The following is a 24,960-nucleotide window of genomic DNA, read 5'->3' on the forward strand; positions in this document are numbered from 1 at the left end:
TTAATAAACTATAAATATTACTCAACAAAAACTGTATTTTTGAGTCATAAATAAATTAACATTAAATAAATTTCAATTGACACTAAATAATAATAATGATAGTTTAAAAAGTGAATTGACATATTTATGTGATTTTTAATTTCTTTTTAACTACAACAAAAATTTATTATCAGTGGATTTTTTGGCAATTAATGTGCAGTTCAAAAGAAACTGGATATATAGTCGTATAGGAATACACAAATTATATTGTGTTTATATGATATCGTGTTATGATGTTTTATCATTGATTATAATTTATAAATACTAATATTTATAATCAATGGTTTTATTTTTTTATATTTATTGTAACATATTACCATATATATCTTTAAAATTTAAAAATTCTTAAGACTAATTTTATAGAATTTGTCATAATATTAAAGAAAATACTAACTTTTTAGAAAATAACGAAAAGCTGTAAGCGTTTTCACAATATATAACGTGAAAAAGTTTTATTAAACACACAAAGGTACGCAATTATATAATAATCGAAATTGTTCTGTTGTTTTTCAAACAATGCAATGGCATTGTATTATTTCAATATTCACTTTACTCACCAAGCGTTTTATATAAATTACTCGACACGTATCTACGTCAATCCAACTGACATTACAACACTTGTAAATGATATTATATGGTTTACGTGACAAAGACATTATATCATAATATTATTCATCACACTTATGTGTATGGGGATGAAAATAAAAAGCTCGAGGTTTTTTTTTCCCCCGTCGCCTATTAAAAAGGTTTATTATTTAATCAGTGGAATGAACGATCGGCTTATACTTTTCCCGCCGCCACCTCCGCCGGTTCTACGCGACAGCAGCTTTATATAGTGCCCAAGTGCATGAAATGACAAATGAGCTTATATTATTATATAAGACACCGCATTTTGACCCTGTACAATATTTTATATACACCTACCTACCAGCAACGGGACAGACACGTCTTACTTCTATTAAATCTAAAGTTATTAAAACCACCGTCGTTTTCTTGAGATAGGTTTAATCGCCGGAACTGTGCGAGGCTCTTGACGTAATGCGGGTTGTACCTATTATAATATAGTACGTATATAATGGCGTTGTATACGTTGTTATTATAATAGTATACATATTATACGCGTGTGTATACCCCGGCAGCCACACCGACATACGTTAAATGGTTTTAGATTACACGCACGTTGCTTCACTGTGCAAACTAGACACTAAAGTCTACATAGTTGACAGTCAGTTGTTATTGTTAAATCGTCATTTGTAACTGTGAAAGACTAAGTAACTAAATAATCAAATTGTAATTATTAATTGTAATTATATTAAGATTAAAAAAAAAAAATCCTATTTAGCTTCAAAAAAGAACAAAATATAAATATTTATTCAACATAATAAGTGAAAAATAATCATTTAAATAGTTTACAATTGTTATATATTTTTAAGTTTGGTATAGTTATTGTATTACTATAATATACTTAGTAAATTATATTGTTATATTATTATTTATTTAAAACTTAACATATCATTAAATATTTTATTGTACTTCTTGAACTCATTTGCTTAAATACAAATTTGATCAACTTTGTTCATTACCTTAATAAATAAAAAAAAAAATGACTACTAGAATCTCGATTCGTAATCGAGGACTGAACGATGTGTTGATCACACTCCAAAGTGATTAACGTTTTAAAAAATGTATCGATAGTTAGCACACTTCTTATGTAGATAATATTTTAACATACAACAACATAGTTAAAAAAACACGAAACTTACATTATAGTACTACTGGAAGAGTGATAGTGAAAAGTGGTCGTACATTACTTATAAAATATGTTGAATGTTTTGTTTTTTGACATTCCGTAAATAATAATGACCCATTTTAAAAGCCGGACGTCAAACCAAAGATTTGCTTTGTCCATGCCAAAAATAAATTCTTATTGAGTTTAAATAATATAATTAAAGTCTGTTAATTTATTCGTAAGATATTCAGTTCAAAGTTAAAAATAAAGAATTTTTATTTTTGTCAAAATAAATTGAATGCCCAAATTATTATTTTTTCACTAAAATGAGTTCATAATAATATATTGGATTTCATATATTATTATTTCATAAAAATATACATAAAATATCTAAACTTATTAAAAACAAATCATATTATAATATTATACATTTATACTATAAATACTATTTCACAAGTTCATATCCACTCGTTAACACGTGTCCAAGTTTCACTTTCTGACAAAATTATATTCAGTGATCCTTTTTTATTTTTTTCACAATAATGATTAAGTAAAAGCGTTTACTTTTTAAATATTAATTAAATACGCAGGGGAAATACCCTGAAAATTGGATGTATATAAGTATACAGCATAACTATGGTCGGAAACAAAAGCTTAACATTTATTGGGAGTTTCGCGTTGCATTTTGTACATTCCCGCGTCTAGGACGTATCCCTTTCAGCCAGTCACTTTTACAATGGCATATTTTGCCTCGTTCCGAATTCCTTTGCTTTTACGTTCGTGAACTTTAGCTATGAAACATCCCACGAGGGATGTTTTTCGGTACTACCCGTTGCCACTGACGGTTTTTTTAGTTTAATTTACATTTTTTACGTTACAAATGTCTAGTGTAACAACAGTGTCACCAAAGTTTACTCACAACAAAGGTAATGAATAAAATTATCCACCTCGTCCAAAATAGCGTACACGTCAGCATTTATTAAAACACACAAACACAAGTTTACGTTCACGCACGCAAACATGCCCATTGCCCATACAATAGAAATGATGCCAGTGATGGTTATCAATATATTATTATAATATGTGCACCGAGAGGGCAGTAGACCGTGACGTTTTACGCTCTTATCTAGTTTAAGTGAGGTTCTAAAAAGGGCTCTACCACCTTGCTTGTCAAGAAAATAGTATAAACTCAGTAAACTCTATAGTTAATATTGTCACAGACAACTTCAGTTTCTTATACATAATATATAGGTAATATACTGTTGAATAAAATACATTACTTCGTACAAGAATTAGTTTCTTATTATAGTTAAACTATAATACTGTATAATAATTAATAAGCATTATAATTTTCTAAAATTTACTTATCCATTTTAAAACCCCCCATATTATACATCATAATTCCAATTACTCTCTCTTCTACAGTTCAATATTACTTTTATGTAAACATTATCTTATGTGTAAAAACTCAATAAAGATATTTCAATGTTTTATTTTCCATGATATTTAGTTTAATACAATAATATTATGACAGCTGTTATATTATGTATATTTGTTTAAAACCCCGATCAAAGAATGAATACATATGTATAAAATTATGTACCTATCATAAGTATCAATTTACTAGTTTACGATGCGTCAAGACTCAAGAATTATTTAATTAATGTATCCTAACTTAACGTAGTTTATGTATTCTACGTTTTTACATTTTACTCTCCACCAAGTCAACCAAACGCATTAAATTTAATGTTTTATTTAATTAAAATTAAATTTACCTATTTGGCTATCTATAAAAAAGTATAGTTTTATCAGAGAATACTAGCAAAAATTAATAAGTCTTAAATTCTGTGGAGATGTATCAGATTTTTGAATTATTCTGTGAAAGTAATCACTAATCACTAATCACTAATCAATAATCACTATAATCAGCTACAACTACTATAATACCTATTCAATACTCATTGTTACTTAATAACACGAGAATAATGTACGCGCGCATGATATGACCTAATTGATTTTACGAACACAACAGATCCGATAGAGGAATAAGTAGTAAAATCTTTTGATCCAAATAACGTGCCATTATTATTAAATATTATCAAGCTATCCTATTCATTTAGTATTATGATAATGCAAAACAATCTATAGGTAAGCCTAACTTAGTTTCAAACTATAATCTATATGTCTATAATATATTACACCATTATACATATACCTATTGATAAAATAATAGTCTGGTAGAAATACAAAGAATTTCGTAATTATATTTGGCTGACAAAAGGATCTTATCGAGTTGAACGTATTAAGTTTTTATAAAATAGATATATTGAATGTGCTTAATAGTTTTTTATAATAACAGATATTGTAAAATCAAGTTCAAAAGCTTATTTTTCGTTATTATACATTCACCGAGCATGTAATGACGAACAAAAAAGTATTATGTTTAAAAATAAGCATTGATTATCTCATTTTTTAAAATTGAAATATTAAAATATATTTATTTAATTTTTTTATTGGTATATTGTTTTTATATTTTTAATATAAATTAAAAATTAAATTATTAAAATAGGTATTAAATTTAATATTTTTAATTGATACAATATGCTTTACTGGGTAGAGGAGTGGGGGATTAGGTTCGTGAACAATTTTGAAAACGATTAATTATTATTAACTTGTATATTTATTATGATTACTGAATAGAAGATATAGACATTGTAATAAGACAAACATAATCTATATAGATCCAGACCGAAACCTATTTAAATCGATTTCCACTAGTCAAATATTAACAAAATCAAAATTTCCGGAATGTTATTATGCGAACATTCACACGGAATGGTCAAGGTTGAGAAAAATTTACGTTTTTATTTTAAGAACGTACCACATAAACAATACGTTTATATACGGAGGCAGCGATAAAATTCTGTAATAAATGTCGGGGTAACATCCTCAAAGACGCAATTAAATAATATTGGTACAAGCGGTTTAACACTCTCTAAAAACATATACTATTGTCTGTGCCCAATGGTGTTATAATCGTCTAACACGACCATACAAATAATAATAATAATAATAATCAACGAATACATACTATACATAATACATAGGTATGTATATACATATATTAAGTTAAACTTAAATAAAAACCACTAAATTCGAACGATCTCAAAAACTGTTGTAATATATTTTAAATACACATTATACGGCAGTAATGAGTACTTGACTTAAAAACAATAAAACATAAAAGAGATACTCTGATGACACAACAATATTCATTACTCAGCGCATTAGTAAAACACGTGTCATATTACCTCAGGTGAATTTCCCTAACATAACGTATTCACTTAAAAAGTATTTTCATAAACCAAGAGACATTTCATAAAATATAAGTAGGTAGTATAATTCTTTAACAGGGAAAATATAGGCATTTTTAAATCTAAGAATAATCATTTCTTACATTACATGCTTTTAAAATTATATTAAAAATTTCATGAACTATAAAAGGAAAAAGATATTTTGAATGAAAATATTATTGTGTTGTGTTTAGTTTGATCTATACTTTTGTAGTTTACAGTTTTTTTCTTATAAAAATCTTGTTAGCTTAAGCAAGTAAGAGTGTTAGATTTGTTTATTATATAATATTATTGTTGAATTTTTTTATAAAATTTGTATTTTTAATACTTTTTTTATTTAATATACAATATAAAGTAAATATTATTTAACTTTTTGGTTAAGCCGAAAAGGGAAGGGTACGATTTTTATCAAAAAGGGTCATCCTAATATTATACTGTTATTTCTATATTTCTAGTAAGAAACTTTTTTAACTTCTTTTAAGCTTCTTAGTATATAGATTAGTAATAAACTCAATTTTAAATCGATTGAAAGAAGTAAAAAAAAAAAAAAAAAAAAAATCATAATCTAACCCTTGGTGTGAAGGTTTATGACATTACAATATTGTGCAAAACGCCTATAAAAGACATGCGGTTCACAGTATAGTTGACTCCCAAAATATATAAATGCTTCCTATCCTAAATAGGTAGTTAATTCAAATAAAAATATTTATATGCACTATAATTGCTTCAAATGATCATAAATATATAAGATTTGTTTCTCATATAGCTCGTTTAGAACAAGTAGTGGTAAATAAAATTTACTAAATTTTATTATTACTAAATAAATTCATTAAACTATATTGTATATTAAACAAAAAAAATAAGTTTACAGTAAATTATATTAAATATGCTCGCTTAATGTACTAGCTGTAAAACTCGAATTTTCCCAGAGAAAAAATTTGAACAAATATAAAATACGGTGCTTAAAAAGTGTAACTCAGTTTTAGTGTATCTCGGTTCACTAATAAATCGGCGTCAGTGTACATCGCGGGCCGTGGATTTGTAAATTAATTCGACCAATATGGGCAACCGCCTGTGGCCTGTCGCGGGATAGATATAGAATTTTATGTATTTTTTAACGTAATTAAACTTTCTAAAACTTTCTGGCTACTGTAAAAACAATCCCTGGAAATTTTATTAAAATTGGTCAAGCAGTTTTGAAGCTACAATCAACTACACAGCTACACATTCAATTTTATTTATAAGATAAACTTAAAATTTAAAATCACTTAATAATTTGTGAAAATAAAATCATATACATCGAGTACTTGAACGATGTAAATCAACTAGCACACTCGATCACTTATTACGACAGCACACACGACCTCGAAGACCGCGGTCTCGACGTATAGTATTATATCGCGCAATGAGGCTCAGGTGTGATGTTTGGACATTTTTAAATCGTTCGCGAACGTATTTTATTACCTGACCATTAGAGGGCAACTATAGTTTTAGACCCGTTTCATTGGCGATGAAACTAAGTGGACGACGAGAGAGGCGGCAATTCGTGCAAAAACTATCGACCTTTATGACTTCGGGAGGTCTAATTAATAACGAGTTAGTCCTGCCGAAGTCAATTGTGTTAAAAAAAAAAGGATAATACCGTATTTAGCAGGACATTTGGCGGTCTTCAAATCGTATACACTTATATGCACACGTAATAAGCGTTTGTCATACGTAGGTATATAATACGCGTGTAGAAAATATAATGTAGAATATATAGACGCGTAAGTATAGAGGATCGGAAATTTGGCTCGGACGCGCGAAGCTAAATTTAACGGGTGTCGGTCTTGCCGCCGCACCGACACGCGCACACGACGTTATACACACTCTGCGGCACGCACACGAACGCATTTTTACGCGAGCCTACGCACAAGATCGCGAGTTTGTCGCAGCATCTGTGCGGTCCGCGCGGACTATAAACGCGGTATCGCGCGTCGTCGTGTGTATGAAAATATTGTTTTTTTTTTTTTTTAATGTTCACTCTCTTCCTTCTTATTCTTCGTCATCATCTGTGACTATCGGCTGCTCGCCTCGCGCACTACCGTTTTTCGCGAATATCATGTCATGTGCCGCCGCCAGTACGACCGCCGAGCGGTAACCGTCCGTCGTCGTCGTCGTTGTTTTCACCGCCGCCGCCGTCGCGTTTTTGCCGGTTTATCGTATTATTATTACATCGAAAATAGTACAACGATCGATGTGTTATTATAAAGTTGTAATATTATCATAATTATCGATTTACGCCCATCGTCGACTGACCACTGTGTAGTGACAAATCGCCGCCGCGGTAGGGGGGCGGGCCAAAAAATTCGAAAAAAATTCGCGTGGCACACGGTACGCGACGTGTAGTATAATAAGGGCGCGTGTGCGCTAAGTGTGCGGCGGCCCGGAATACGCCGGGGCCCCGATAATGCATTGACCGTATTGCCATGTCATATTCGTACTTGTCGTCTACGTACACAGCAACGAGAAGGTATATAATATAATATGGGTGAAATAACGTGTATCGATATGATATGATATAATAGTGTAGTAGTAGATATATCTACCTGATACACATTAAACATTGTGTACCTGCTTAAAATGGCGATTCAACGACAGTATGTTATCATAAGTGCTTATACCGTCAAAGACGTACCTTGGATTAATAACGTAAATGACTAGTTAATGTCGTTAATGCCAAAAATTATTAGACGATATCGTCAATGCTTAACTCACACCACTGTCAATATCGTAAAACTCAAATACTTTGCTATACGCTTACAACTACTATAACTAGGAAATTTTATACCAATGTTCATTATTGATAAACACTGTTACAATGTTGATGAATTATCTAAAGTCAGTAATAAATTTAAAATTACGCCGTATAGTCCCCAGAAAAATCGATCGATACTGTATTATGTTAGATACAATAGTTAGTAGTATTGTAGGTATATACTATGTATATTGTTATGTTATACCATGTGCTAGTGTGCGAACGTGTTTGTACAAACAAATGAGTTGTCCATTATCGCGATTCAAAATGTATGCCTACTGTATAGATGTATTTATTCGATAGATGGTTATCTATTATTTAGTATTGCGGGATTGTGGACATATTTCAGAGACCGTAAGTATGTTATTGTCAGTACTGATTACTGATAAGATAAAATCGATTTTACAATACAAGCCCGTTTTATTTAAACTTTTATAATTCAACTTTAATAAACTTTTGTTTATCAGTGTTGGCTAAAAAAAAGCTGAAATTATCGTTAATATCTAGCAACGAATTATTACTAAATATATCATTAATTTATAAACTGAAGAGTAAAAAGTTCTCCTAATTATTGTTTTATACAGTCTAATTTTATCAGAAATATCGTTGTTTTTGTTAAATTTTAAATTTACGTCTTTGACGGTAATATATACGTATAACTAAGTTTTCCTTGATGATAATATAATAAAAATGGTTCATTAGTTGGTATGTATATACAGTTATCCAAGGACGGTGACATGATGATGATGTAGGAGAATGAACCCTTTTTAACGTCGCGAACGTATAATATATGTACAGTGACGGGTTTTTATTTTAGTTATGATCAGCATATTGTGTGAATACTGCCCTTGACTCTTAACCGGGTCGATTGAATCAGATAATAACTTTTATGAGAATGGTCATGAACCATTTGTTTATTTGGAAAAATTGAAAAAAATAAATCTCAATTTTAATGATTATTTAAATAGTAGTAAAAAGTATAAATAGTTTGTGGGCAGCTTGAAGAGAAAAAACGAGCTAGTAAATTTATCACTGATTAGTGAATTGTTAGCTACAGCTTCTTCCTTTGCCCTTAATTAACACCAGCTGATCACCAAAATAGCTACACACTTGTATTATATTATATTATATCATATATTATGTCACAGTTACTATATTGTGTTATTAATTAACCATAAATGAGTTTTCATTAACAATTTGATAATAATAATATACTGTAGCTTAGTATAGTTGTACACTTTTATTCTGTTTTATTGAAAATAAAAAAATGATTGTTTTTTTTTCGTTTCATACTAACATCTATATATTGTTTGATTAATACATAAAAATATAATGATATTATATAAATATTACTCCACTGATATCATATACAGTATGCAAAGTGTATGAAGACGTATTATTATTATTATAATTCGTGTCGGAGACAACGATTTTGGCCAAATTTCAATATCGGTATACGGTGTCTGCCGTGTGGATTCTTATAGTGTTGAATTCTTCCATAACTGCTGATATAGACCATGACGATACTACTCTAAATAATACGAGTAGCTATAAATCTCGACAAATGGACAGATAGATATACTCCATACGAAGAAACATAGGTACGAATTATAGTATAGCAATGGTATAAAATTCCGTTACAATATTACGTATGGTAATAAATAATAATATAATGTAGGTGTCGAGCCGTAGACAAAGTTAAAAATAAGCAAAAACGTTTTTATCGTATAAATAGTAAATACCGCATCGCTCGGATTGACAATTATTACAATCAAAACGTAATATCGTTTTTACAAATGTTAATATCAAACTATTTTAGAGGCTTAATGTCAGTAACCTTTGAAACCGAAAACATTGTCACAATAACTTGTGAAGTGTGCATGGCATTTTATTTAAATAAATATATTTGACCGACATTTACAACGACTACAATATTATTGAAGTTCAATAATTGAACTACTAGTATTTAGTAGGAATTATCCACTATGATAATATTGCGATATTATGTAAATAGGTATAGTACAACTTCCTCAAACTGCTGATGACATTTCACCCACTGAAAATATCCGGTAATTAAAGGTTTCACTGTGATATTATTTAGGTACACGAGTATTTTTAGACAATTCGTTAACGTCAAATTCCACAAAGGGGTTTCGAAAGACGAAAACAGATTTACATCACTCGACAATGCATATTACAAGTAATAATTAATACCAAAAAATAAATATCATGTAATGCCTTTACTACGTGGCCCCGAAATATACGTTGTGTTATTAATCACATATTCTCATGGCGCTGGAGAGGCAGAAGACGAAATATCTCGTCTACGGTGACCATTTATTTATTAATCGTTTTATGTTTCCAAACGGTTTATCATCGACACATACAGTGGTAAGTCTGTTTAAGGTCTTGTCTTATTGACACAGCAATCGACGATTTATTTATTTCTACTCACACCTCCCTACCAAAAATACCCAAAAATCGTTGTTCGCAAACATACCGTATAGATCGTGGAATCGGCGAAATTCACCACTCAAATAACATAATATACATATTACATAATAATATAATATTATCTGTAGTATGGAATACGGACACTGTATGGCATTTGTCACATGTATATTTTTGGCATGCGATATTTACTGTTTATACTATCTACCGATGTCATATCACCGAATCATTAGTTATCACTGATGAGAGCTTATTTGAACGTCAATAAATACATATTAAAAAAGGTATTATTACATCGTCAAAAAAACTATACTTATTAGTTTATTAAACTCAAAACGTTCGTCAACAAATCAGTAAAAAACACAATTTGGAAGCGTGAAAAATATAATATTATAATACTATGCATATTAATGCCAATACAATGTTACGAAGACTTAAGTAGTAACGATATGCGCGATACCGCAGCAGAACCATTTGGTTAGGTTAAAACGCTTCAGACTATATGGAATAACTTTTCCATCTCCAATATTCTCAGCAATTTGTTTTAACGCCACGTGACGGATGCGACCTGTCTATGAAATGTATGTATAGATATAATTGAAATTCAAAATAATGGTGCTCCGGTCTGCATATTATTACATAGGTAGTATTATAGTCATATATTATGTTTTACTACTACTGCAATAACATGTACACGAGTTGTACAACTTAACGTAAACGTTGTGCAAAATAAATTTCTGTACACATACATCCAATTATAATTTTTCACTTAGTCTATTATAGCATAATTTTAAAGTTTCTAGTTTACCGATAATATTTTCATTCTGCTACATAAAGTACTTACAGTGCTTATTTTTTAAATTAATTTTACAGTTATTAATGTTATGCATTTTATGGCCATTTTCAGTTTTTAAGGAGTGTTAATTATCATAATTATTTTTATTATTATTTTTTTTTTTTTTGTAATATGGTCTCCGATGCTGGATGAAAATTAAACAAAAAGCTGTCTGCAGGTGACCGTGGATAAATTTATAAGTCTAATTTAGTTTAAAATACAATACTTAGTCTTTTATACTTAGATATTTACCAACAATTTCAGCGATAATTTCATTAAAAATTATTTGACACGATATGAAAATAAACCTTTTTTATTGTTTAATGATGTGCTCTAATATTGTATGCTTTATTAGGTCCGTAGCACTGTTATAGGCGCGACTTAATTATAATTTGGAACTTAATTGTACTATTATAAATAATGTATAATATCTCTTTGAGTTACGTATTGGTGAATTATGTGGATTTATCACTTGGAAGTCTGAATGAATGGAGTAATCTGTATGATAACTTAATATTGTTTAAGTACATTCAACTACCTACTTAACATTATACAAAGGCTATATGAATTATTGGCCAAATTTTCTGCGAATAATACATTAAACTAATTAATATTTTAGATATTGTAACGATGCCTATTAACTGATGTATGTTTATTTCGTAATAATATGATGATGATAATAATAATAATAATAATAATAATAATATGTCATTCCGTTAGATGAATATCGGCAATAATGATTTACTTAGATGTAACGATGTAATTTAATGTTGTATGGTATTAAAATAAGCATTTTTTTATTTTCTACTAGTTGGAACTCGGAAATAATTATAATACATAACAAGAAAATTGTACAGCTTATAGATATTTATAAAGTAGTACAGATTCATATATATATATATATATAAAATAAAGATAATTAAGACAAGAGTATAAAATTACAAATCTAATGAGATTAGCTTGTATATTAAAATCAAGCTATAACAATAATTATAATATTATAATTAACCTTCATAAAATCGTTAGAAGAAACAGAAGGGGCTTTTGATAGCTGTAAACTCGAAAATAAAATAAGTAAAAAATGTTTCGATGTTTGAAGAAAAATAGGGATGATTTTGGTTAAAAGAAGTAGCTTAAGCATAATATGATAGTTAGTTGAAATTGGATTTAAAATAGATTTAAGAAAGTTATCATTGGTTCTGAAAGCAGGAATGACACGTTCTCGTCTAGTTTGACTGTTGGGAAGTTTAAGTTTTTTATAAACTGAGCAGCCTTTATAATTGACCGAGTGATTACCATGGCACATCTGGGAGAAGAATCTGGTGACATAATATTGTGTACATCAGATCAGTGTTTTTTCTACATCTGATACATTAAGTATAATGATTATACTAACCCTGAGTGCACACTATAAAACAGGCAGAGTTAGATTTTGGAGGAATAAGGTTTTTCAAAAATTATTTTTATTTGTTTATTGGTGGCTTTTTTAAATTATTATTATATCAAATAAATATATTTATACATAATACCTTTTTTTTATTACCCAAAAATATTCAAACTATGACACGATCACTAAAAAGCATTTTTTATATTATTTTTTATTTTTATAAACAAACTTTGATCTATATCAAGTTGACATAATAAGTATAACAATATTATGTAATATTTGTTTAAAAAAAATGATAGAAAAAAACCTATTAAAGTAATGAAAGGAGCTACCCATTAATGATACTCTCTTGTAAGTGTATTAATTGTTGTTTTTTATATTTATTCTACATAGAGATATAAATAAATCATAGATTGTGTAAAAAAAATACTATATTGTAAAACACTACAGAAAAATGGCGATAGGTGAATAGGGTTCGTGAAAGTATGTACATGACTGTTTTTTGCAAATAGACTAATACATTTTCAATATGACCTACAAGTCACGAGATATCCATTTTGAAAGCGGTAAATTGAGATAAAAGATAATAGGCAAATATGTGAGTAGGCTTCCTATTTTTTTCAGTTAATAAATAATAAATAAACCTGCCATTATTATCATATTTATATATATTCAAATCATTAACATGATATTAACTGGAAAGTACGTACTACTAATTTTAATCAATACTGATTAGGTTCACTAAAATTATTATATTTGTAATATTGAAGTATTTATTTATATTCGTTATCACATCTGAAGTGCAAATGTAACTGTGTAGTGGCATAGCCAGGAATTACCCAAAGGAGGAGGGATTATCTTTTTGCACATCACTAAAATATATTGTCCCGGTATGGTATAAAACTGTAAATGCACTACCGAGATGTACAGTGTACACTAATCGATTAGGTACCTATTCATGAACGTTATTATTATTTCTAATTATTGTACACACTTATTGACTTTTTATAGATTCTCCTAATTCTTTTTTTTTTTTGCCAATTGGAGTAACCTAACCCCTCTGGCTACACCACTGCGTATAATAGTAAAATAGTGTATAATAATGTAAAAAATGTAAAATTATTTTAAAATGGAAATCATGGTTAGTGACCATACAACTAAATGACAAGTAAAATATATAGTTCTACCACAGTGCGTAAAACAATTAGTTGTAAATCACATCATTCGCAATTATACAGATACTTTATACATCCTACGACCTACATCGTAACATTTTTACTTTATTAATATATCACTAGAAATACCTACAACTAGATACGCTTGTAAAATTATGAATTTATTAAATCAGAATTTTTTTGAATTGTTAAATATTTTGTAATGTATTATCGGCGGTACTAGTTTAGTATGTACACTTTACATTGATAAATGTTTCTAAAATCTTATATCATTTTTCATTTGAAAATCATCTAGTAGATTGACAGTTTATTTTTCGTTATACAGTTGATTACATGCCTTTCAAGACTTGACCCTTTTTAAGTGTCATATTTCCGAGCCAATTCATAAAAATCTATTTTAAAAGAACAAAAATGTTATACTTTTCCTTAAACAAATCTGAATAAAATGAATATAATAAAAAATAAATTTTAATATTATTTTAGAACTTATTACTTAAATAAGTTTTTTAAGCAAAAAATATGTTTTTTTTTTTAATTTTCATAAAACATTATATTTTGTTTAAAGATTTTCTTAATTTGTAATTTAGCAATTAAAATTTATTTTGCATTCATTTCTATTTGTTATTTTATTAAATATATGAATATTATCAACTTCTATATAAATTATTTTGACGTTTTTTAATTTTCTAAGTAAAATTAAACCACTTAATATATTTGATAATGAGTGATAATATACCTATTTAATATAAGAATTTACTTAGTTAATTAATAGCAATGTATCATTAATATAGATGATTTTATAATTAAATAAAATTGGTAAGAGATATTTCAGAACATGATTTGAATGTAGGGATATATCAGAGAACATTTAACTTCGCCGTCGGTCGTCGTTACCTGTAATTTTTCTCTATTGAGTATTTACTATTCTATTGTTTATTAAATAATGATTTCTAGTTTTATTTTTAATTTTTTTTAATTTTAGTATTCAGAGTTTAATAAACCTTTGAAAAATTCACACTTTAACCCGGTAAACAGTGTGAGTAAACTTTCGACCTATGCTCTGCGGGTCTACCGCTATTATGGTATCCCGCAGTTTTGACTCGATTATTTAATTTTTCAGGGTTTTAGCAAATTAATATTTGGGGTCTACCATAAACTAATTTTTTTACCGAAAACAAAAGAATCCATTATATAATATGGTAAAATTTAATTATTGATTTTCGGCACGGTACAACTAAAAATAAAAAAAAAAAACTTTTGTTTGATTATAATACATATTATATTCGCTCATTTTCTGTAAGCATCATTGACTTTTAGGTATTCAAAATCTTAATTAATAATATCGTGGCTATAAAACAATTTAATTGTACATTGATGTGTATTATTTATTTGATTGTGTTTTTGTTCTACGAAAGATTAAAACTATACAAATTATAATATAATTGTATATCTACTTAATCTAACATATCTCAATATCTCAGAAAAAATTCTTTTAGGGTCTCTTCATCTATCGGGAATGTATCTATTTGAAAAATACATATTTTCAAGAAGACTCAGTAGTTTTTTTGAATACTTTTTAATCATTCAATTTGAACTTACTTTACCTATTTTTTAATATTGTATTTGTGTTTAAAAAAAAAGTATTTTCGGATATTGTGAACTTCTAAGATAAATACAGTTATCTATAATCATACTAATAATTTCTCTTTTTCGTTTTTTTTTTTCGTTGAATTGTGGTTAAGACTTGCGACAGCAGACAGAATAACAAATGATGACGATAAGTGTGACTGTAGAGGGGTTAACGTGAGCTGTGAAAATTTATATAAATATACATTTCAAAGTTTACACACCCTCTGTAGTTGATATTCCCGGATATAATATGAGTATACCGGATAGAGTACCTTTTAAATGCGTGTTTATGAAAACATTATTGTTTACTTCAGCCAAACCCTCAGATTAATAATTATTACAATATGCATGACGCGATAAAAAAAGTTTGTTCGCAACGATTTCATATCCGAGCATCTGGGTCCCTCGATAAATCCTTTACCGAAGTTATTTATTGAAGGTCATTCGTTACGGGTTGTCTGGCGTACTTCATATATAATAATATAATAGTAACGTAAAATATTATTAATCGTAGGTACCTCCTTATAAACAGTCAAAACGCATATAGTAAAATATTATACCTATGTATATAATATTATATATGTACAGTATTCATTACGTATAATTTATTGTCAGAAATATTATATATTATGTATTTATATAGGACCGTTCTACCGAAATGGAATAAAAAACAAAAGGGTAGGTACCAAAATGCCAGAACGTTATAGTGCGACGTCATCGTACCGAATAATGACTGTAGTGTATAAGGTTATTACTTATAAGTTTATTACTATTATTATCTTATGTATATATATATTGCGCGACTCAGTAATATTTACACAGCCGAATCTCCGGTTAGACGGGAAACCCTTTAACCTCCGAACTTCTTCTTCCTTCCGACCGGCCGCACTACATTAACGACGTTTGCATAAGTCCCATGTGAAACAAGCCTCGGGCACGCGCCACAAGTATATCAATATTGAAATATATGATTTTACTCGAAACCGTCTCTTTGTGCGGTGGTGCATGCACCGAATAAACAATCAAAATATTATGTCGTCGTCACTTCTGATTTATAACACAAAGATTATAATCTATACAGTATGGTGATCTTGTAAGGTATTTAAATAAGTACTAGGTATATCATTGTTGAATTTATTAAATCGCAGTGTTTGAAATATTATTTTATACGTTAGTATTTGTATTTTAAATCCAAGTGCTTTTATTTAAATGCATTATCGTCTTTATTCGGATTATCCGTATTATTATTATTTAAAACCAGAAATAAAATCGTTGAAAGTTTGTAATTCTGTATATTTTGATGTAGAGTAGGATTCAAAAATAAGCTTGACACACTATTGTTCAATTTTTTTATCGAAATAAACCCAGTAAATACACACAACATTATCAGTTAAATTGAAAATTTTACAATATGGTTATCATTTGATATCACTTACAAATTGTGTACTTTTGTGTACGTTACGTATGTATATATTGCACAGTAGAATGTCGATTATCCACACTACGAAAATACAAAACTATATATTATATTATAATTTATTGAAGATTAAAAAATATTTTTTAAATATAATACAGGTGTTGTACGTTACTGTATGACAGTCGCCAAACATTCTTTATACCCTACTCTCTGTAATATATAAATTGCTTAATTTATCGGGTCATCGACCATTGATCTTAGATTTAAATAAGTTTATATAGAGAAATAGTATTTCATTATAACAATATAGGTATTATATCATAAAGTTTTTCTTTGATCTATGAAAGTTAGGAACATCGAGTCATACAAAGTCAGTAGACTCGTGCAGAAACTTATCTCCATCGTCGCTGGATTCAGCAGTGTTGAAAAGGGTGCACAGCACTAGGGGCTCAAGTCTAAATTTGGTGTAGTTTATATTTATTATAAATTCAGTTATAATAGTACCTATGACTCGATTTAAATGAATACATGGCGAGACAGAAGGCGTATCTACCTATTCGACATATTTTTCTTATTTACATCCATTTCACTTGAATCAAACACCAAACAAATTTATAATCAATTTATTTAAAACAGTGATTATTTTTTTAAGGAACATCCGATTATTAGTAGTCGAGTAGTTGCGATCCGCGATTTAGATCCGGTGCTGGCGCCCGACCTAGCCTAATCCATATATTACGTACGTCCAGCCACGACTAAAGATAGAGACTCGAGATGTGGATCTCGAGCTTTGTAGAATTCGCGTTTAAGTCGTACGACGGCGCTCTCTGCTCACAGCCACACCATCGGCGGTGGTCCAGACCCGGAGCGGCAGAGGGCGCAGCGCTTGCGCTCGCGCTAATCGATCATCGGCCGGCCGGTGAACGGATACCGCCTCGATGTCGGTGTCGGGCTGGGCGATACACGGTGAGCGGGTGACGGTGTACCGCCGTCGTCGTCCCGATGCGCGCGACCGTTAAAACCGTCCGCAATGCCGGTGGTGGTGCGGTAAACGAAATACAACCGTGACGAGGTGCGCACGCGATGTTATTATAGTAAATAGTAATAACAATTGTTGTTGTTGTTATTATAATTATTTGCGTCTTGTACGAAATCGTTTGAATGTATAAATCACAATTTGACGTGAATAGCATTAAAAACGGCAGTGTATTAGTAGAATTAGTATGTTATGTTTTTATGACATTATAAGTGTAAATGCCAAAATATAATAAAACACGACACTACGATAATACGGAAGAGACCGGATGTATAAAAACTCAAGCAAAATCGTATTTATGTATAATATTATAATAACCTAGTAACCGCGTACGGTCGTTCCGGTTTTGTCGTCATCGATGCCCATGCGACTGCGGATGATGAGGCACCACCGAGGAAGGCCGTCGTCTGGACTGTGGTCAGGTTCATCGCCGGCAGCAGCGGTGGTGGTGACAACTGAAGCGATGGCCGTCTCGACGACCGTGGACGGTGGCAGTGCAGCAGTGGTGGACGCGTCCATAGTGCAAATATCGTTATAATATATCTCTACGCCGTGGCCGCGAGAACGCGACACGGCGGCGCGCGCAGTGTATAGATAGATGAGTGGCCGCGGCGGTACTGGCCTTTGTTCGGACCGGAAACCGCGTCGGAAACGCAACCAGAGGTAAGCAGCAGCAGCATCATCAAGCAGCAACGGACACGTCCGGCTTCGGCGGCGGACACGCTACTCGCTCGCCTCGCTCTCTCTCTCTCTCTATCTCTACCTCTATCGCTCTCATATCATCTTATATCCTCGCTATAAACACTACCAACAACACGCGATCATCGCTCACAATTTGCATACATTTATGTATTTGATTTGTACGCACTTAATTATACACAAATTATAAATCGATAGTTTTATAATAATATTATTAGGTATGTTTTGGTCGCAACGCTGCTACAAACTCGCTGTACAGTTTCTAGGTCATAGGCGTAAATATTGGGGTCTTAGCTCCCTCCCCCCCCCCAAAAAAAAAACAAAAAAAAATTCCTGAAATCTACCTCATCAATATTATAAATCAAGTTTATAAGTATTAATTGATATAATTTTAAACCCCCTCCTCTAGATTTTCAACCATATTTACGTCTTTGGCCGAGAGCATTATATACTATAGTATATAGTACTATATTATATTGTATAGTATAACATTATAATATTATGGAGAAAACCATACTGAGTCATGTTTTCAAAATGTTACTGTACAGAAAATATGAATTTTTACATTTCGTTCTCGTCTTACAGTTACACAATACAAGTATACTATTAATTCCACAATTTTAAGAAAAAAATCGGTTAAAAACAAAAAAATTAACACAGATGTTTATACTTTATAAAATATAAGGACTAAAACTATTTTACAATAAATGTACATGAATAATTATTTACTTTAGTATAATTTACGAAAATATAATTTGTTCTAGATATGAAAGTATAATCGTAACAATTCATTAAGTACAAATAAATTAAAAACGATGAATTTTTCATTATTTAAGTTTTAAAAAATAGGTACCTACATCAATAATTTGACAAATTACTTTAAAGTCTAAAAATTTGATAAAAATATCACAAAAATCAATAGTGTTATCCCTGTATACATAAAGGTAATTTTGACATTTTAGAGATTGTATTTTTAAGTCTGAAATGTGACATTTATTTATTTATTTATTTACATCACATAACTATGTGATTTCAAATATATGTTATAAAATAGTGTTTATAAATTTAATCTACGATGTGTCACACAATAATTTCTATGCTATTTAAACCATTTAAATTAGTAATAACAAATAGAAATAATATGTTATAACTTACATGAAATAATAATTTAAATAATAATTTGTACCAGATTGGATGGTACTGGTGCACTGTTAAGTACTATTAATCTACTTTCATTTACCTAACGATATTGATGATTAAATTTACTTTTACTGCTATTATCTGTATAGATTTTAAATCATTTAATTAAATAAAAAAATACAATTAATTTGTTTAATCTGTAAATAGTTTTTATAATAACAATATAAATTTTATGAATATGATAAGGGTTTTGTCTAGTACAACTTTTTCAATTATTTAATTATGTAATTTTAAAAATAATTATTTGGAAAAAAACTGTACAGTATAAGCTAAATGTATTACTCAGTAAATACTCTTTAATATGTTATGTGTTATATTATTTTATGTCTATTATTATAAACATGTATTGTTCTTAAAACGCACTTTTACACACACACACACACACACACACACACACACACACACACACACACACACACACACACACACACACACACCACACACACACACCACACCACACCACACCACACCACACCACACCACACCACACCACACCACACCACACATAATACACGCAAAAACGCATGCACGTACGCACTGACATATTTTTGTTGTTTCGCCACTTATAAAAAATAGAGCTTCTCAACAACTATCCGTCCATCTGCAATAAAACAAATATAAAAGCATTTTTTATATAATAAGATTTTACGCTTTTGTCGAAACGTCTATATTATAGTAATATATTCGTTCTTAAAATAAGAGTATATTTGTACTTGTACAATAATAATACGCTTTGTTTTATGTTATTATTAAAAATAAAATAATACACGATGCTCATGTGCATAATATTTTGTACACCTCTTATTTTTATAGAATACATAATATATCATAGACATATATATTTTTAGTATACATTGTACTATTATCCCCATCTATTTCTATATAGGTTAGCCTCGCATAAATATATAATATATTATAGTATACGTTATAGGTATAATAAATGTATGATATAATCTGAGTTGTTTTTCTCGGAATGGTAATTTATATAATTCTATGTTTAACGATTGATGAGAATATTCTATTTCTATAAACAATGTATACTACACAAATAAATAATAAAATATTTATTAAAAACAAGTATACTGTTTTCATTGTTAAAAGTAAAAATTCAAAAAAAAAATAAAGCTTTTTAAAAAATAATATAAACTATAATTGTTTTGCTATGATGGCTTAAAATTTGTGGTAGGTATTCATATAAATGCATATTGGTCGAGAAATCAGGAAATGAATGTTTTTAAAACACAAAAACCGCTTTATATGTACATAATACTTTTATTATTTTTAAATTGGACACGATATAATATATTCATATATATATATATTTATCATAATTTGAGTTGGTATACAATCATTATTGTTATTCTGTCACCATATTTAGGTTCTTGATAATAAATAATTTATCACCCTAAATAAAATATTTTTATTTATTTTGGGGGTTACTTACTTGAATTGTGTTATATACTCATATTATTCAATATTGTGAAAAATCGTATTGTATTTTCTGTTCGAAAAAAAGTAGGCGTACATTATTCCGTGTCCGAAGGTTTCGAAGAGTTTTATTTGCCATTTAATAATTTTGTTTCCAGTTAAAATACAATAAACATAATGATATAATTTATCTATAATTCATTTCGACTATAACATTTAACCAGTATTAATATTTTATTAAAATGTCTAATCATAATGTTGTATATTGATAAAGTTTTAAGAACGGTAATTACATATTTTCTGCGATAAATTCTAATTTAAAATTCAAATACTTCGCATTCTAGAACGACTATATTATTATCATGCTCATATATATATACATATATTCATCAATGTACCTATATATATGATATATAATGTTATGCATAATATTCCAGTCAATACTGATATTGCGTGTATATTTTATGTTCATCGTTTTTACTGGGACTATTCTATAAAAAATATTATACCTACGATATTATACCGTAAATTATAGGTGCGATCCTTAAATAATACGAGTAAGATTTATATATAAACATAGTTTTTGTATATTATTTGGAAAAATATTATTTTAGAGGGTGAGTGTCCTTAACTATCATAACCAAAAAGAGGTCAAAAGTTTGCTAAAAAAAAGAAAAACGAAAGACTTATTGCTGTTCTTCAGTGATAATAATATTTTACTGTTTTTCTCTCTAAATCAGAGTATAAGGTACTAAGATACATGAAAAACAACCCGATGTTTTTTTGTGGTCAGTTATTGAGGAGTTGTATTTTTGAAACAGTTGCAATTTTTTTTTTCATTCTGTTCCAATATAAGAACAAATGGAAAGAAAAAGATAAAAAAATATTATAAAACCATATTTTGAGCTTCACTCAGAATAAATAAAAGTAAAAAAAACTTAGTAATCTCAAAGGAATAGTATTCAAGTAAACACAAAATACCTGTTATAGAGTGGGCCAACTTGAATTTGTAAAATAATGGATACATAAATACATGATATATATATATATATATATATATATACATATATATCGTAATAACGACGCAATTCGACTACACTGCAGTGGTTTGTCGTTTGTGTATATTTTTGGTATATACCTACGCGAGGTACGTGTACGAAATAATAAAATATTATATTATATACATTATACATATAAAAATTGTGTGTGTTCAATAAAAATGTAATGACATTATTACAATGTAGTTTTTTTTTTTTGCCACTGTATCTTGTCGAAACTACGACACGCGTTTTCCCGACGGATAAAAGTGGCGGAAAAGTTCTATTCGAGACAGAATAATTTAACGCCTTACGCGACTGAATATGAAATCATCAATGTATACGTCGCGAGTCATACATATTGTATTATTGTATTTATATAAAATATAAATACATATGTTTATTTATTAATGATAAAACATATCGATACCTACCAAAGTTTTATAGAAAGTTATGTTTGTAAAAGTGAGAGAACAATCGAAAAATATTTAGTAGACAGGCATTACTATTTACTACGAGATGTATAATACGAGTACAATAATACTTCATACAATAATAATTATTGACTGGAGTGTTATTTTTAACATCATAGTTCCGTTTAAAACTTAAATCTTATCAACTTAAGTTCTAACACGTTTTTCATGTGCTTTGCATATTTATATTTTATAATTTATTTATTTTATTTTATTTATTAACCTGTTACATTTAATTCAAGTATAATATCATAATATGTTTTTAAAAATTGGACTTCTGCCCGTTTTATTCGAATGAATAAACTATTATAATTTTTAAAATTAATATACTTGTGAAAATATCGATACACTGTGTGTAATGAATAATATACTATTACTGATAGTGGTCAATGAGAGGAGGGTAGAGACACTGAAAATGCAAAAATAATAGATTATAAATATTAATTTATGCGATTACGGAAGCGTCAGAGGTATGACAAAAAATAGTATGTTTAACTCGAGTGGGAAGGCATTTTAAGTCAGAAATAGCACACGTGCTAATGTGTACACGGTAAATATTTTTTTTGAATGACAAATTACCAGTCAAAGACTGTGTGATTTCCCTGTAATGTGTAAACGGTAAAATAAAAAAAAAATGTTGAACGGAGCATTGCCCGTTGGCATGGTGTGATTAACGCAGTGAAAATAAAAACATGCTATGAACGTATACAACATAGGTATTATTATTATATAATAAACAATTTAATAAATTGATATCTTATTTAAAAGAATTAAAAATATATAAATTATAATAATTTATCAATGTAAGCTTTTTTGTTAGTTGTTACGTATGCTCGTAATCAATTATAAGACATATTACTATATTGCATCTGAACTTAATCCATAATATTTCGAAAATGAAAATTTTATTAAAATGTTTAAAATTCTAGTCTGGAATACGACGATTGTTCTATTATTTAAACAAAAATAAAATAATTTTCATCGTATTATAACAATTACTATAATATATAAATCTTTGTTTTTTATTATAAATGAAAAACTATAGGCACGGGTCGGTACTTGTACATTATGATGACGAGGGTCCTTTGAGCACAAGTTGTTTATTTCATAGTTGAAGTTCACGCGCTTAAGTGTCACGTTAACACTGAAATCTGGTGTGGATATAATTGAATTACTGAATTAGGTTTCCCACCTTTGTGGTAGATGTGATGTCTTTTGCAAAACGCTGTCCACATCGCTGCAAACACCGTAAATACAAACATAAAAAAAGCTCCGGCCGGCTGTAGTGTCAAGCGAAACAATTTCCGTCGTCGCGCTATGACGTTCGGTCTCCAGTGTCCATTGTTAGTTATGCGCTAAAATAGGCACTTACTCTTTATCGGGTACGCTGAGGGTGATCGGGCTGTGATTTATCACCACGCCTCCTTACAGGGACTTTTTTTATTTTTATGTTTTACAATTAATAATGTAATGCCATTTGGACCTTGGTTGTTTAAAAAAAAAAAAAAGTGGTCTGTGACGGTTATTAGAAACAGTACTTTACATTATGTACATCAAATTACTATCTCACAGTTGTAATAGTGTTAAGTACCAAAGTTGCCGAGAAATAGAATATAAAAACATATATTTGACAAATCCGCCTGAAAATCCCGGCGCCGTGGTGTCGCCTTTACAGCGTACTGGGACCATTGAGTTCACGAAAGCATACGAACAGTAAGTTGTTGTCTAGATAATAGATAAAATAATAGTATATATTATACTGTAAATCACATGTACTCCGTTTTCGAGTTTGCATTTATTCTGTTTATTGTAATAAACTGTTCATATACCTATTTTCAAGGGTATAATATTATAGATGATCACTTCTGATCTGATTGATCTCGACTGATCTCTTCGGCTTTGTGTGAAACTAATATAATATATCATACAGAAGTATGTTTTAATTAATTAGATAGTTGAAATAAAATGAGTCTTATCGTTCCATGTGACTGTATAGTGTATATACAAATTACACGAGTTTTTCCGTGTTCGAGATCTCAGTAAATTAGTACCTATTCTTTTCGTACAAACTTTTAAAGTTTTCATTAGTATTCTGTTAATAGGTAGGTATTTAATAGTTATAATTGTATAAGCTTATAACTTATATTCAAGTTTCACTGTACTCATTACTTAATATACTTATTTACAATTCTAATGATGAATTATCTGAAATATAATATGCATGCAAATTGATGAAAAAGTCTAATAAAATGTTATATAATACATAAAATTTAAC

This window comes from Aphis gossypii, chromosome 2, assembly GCF_020184175.1.
Source record: "Aphis gossypii isolate Hap1 chromosome 2, ASM2018417v2, whole genome shotgun sequence".
Classification (NCBI taxonomy): Eukaryota; Metazoa; Arthropoda; class Insecta; order Hemiptera; family Aphididae; genus Aphis; species Aphis gossypii.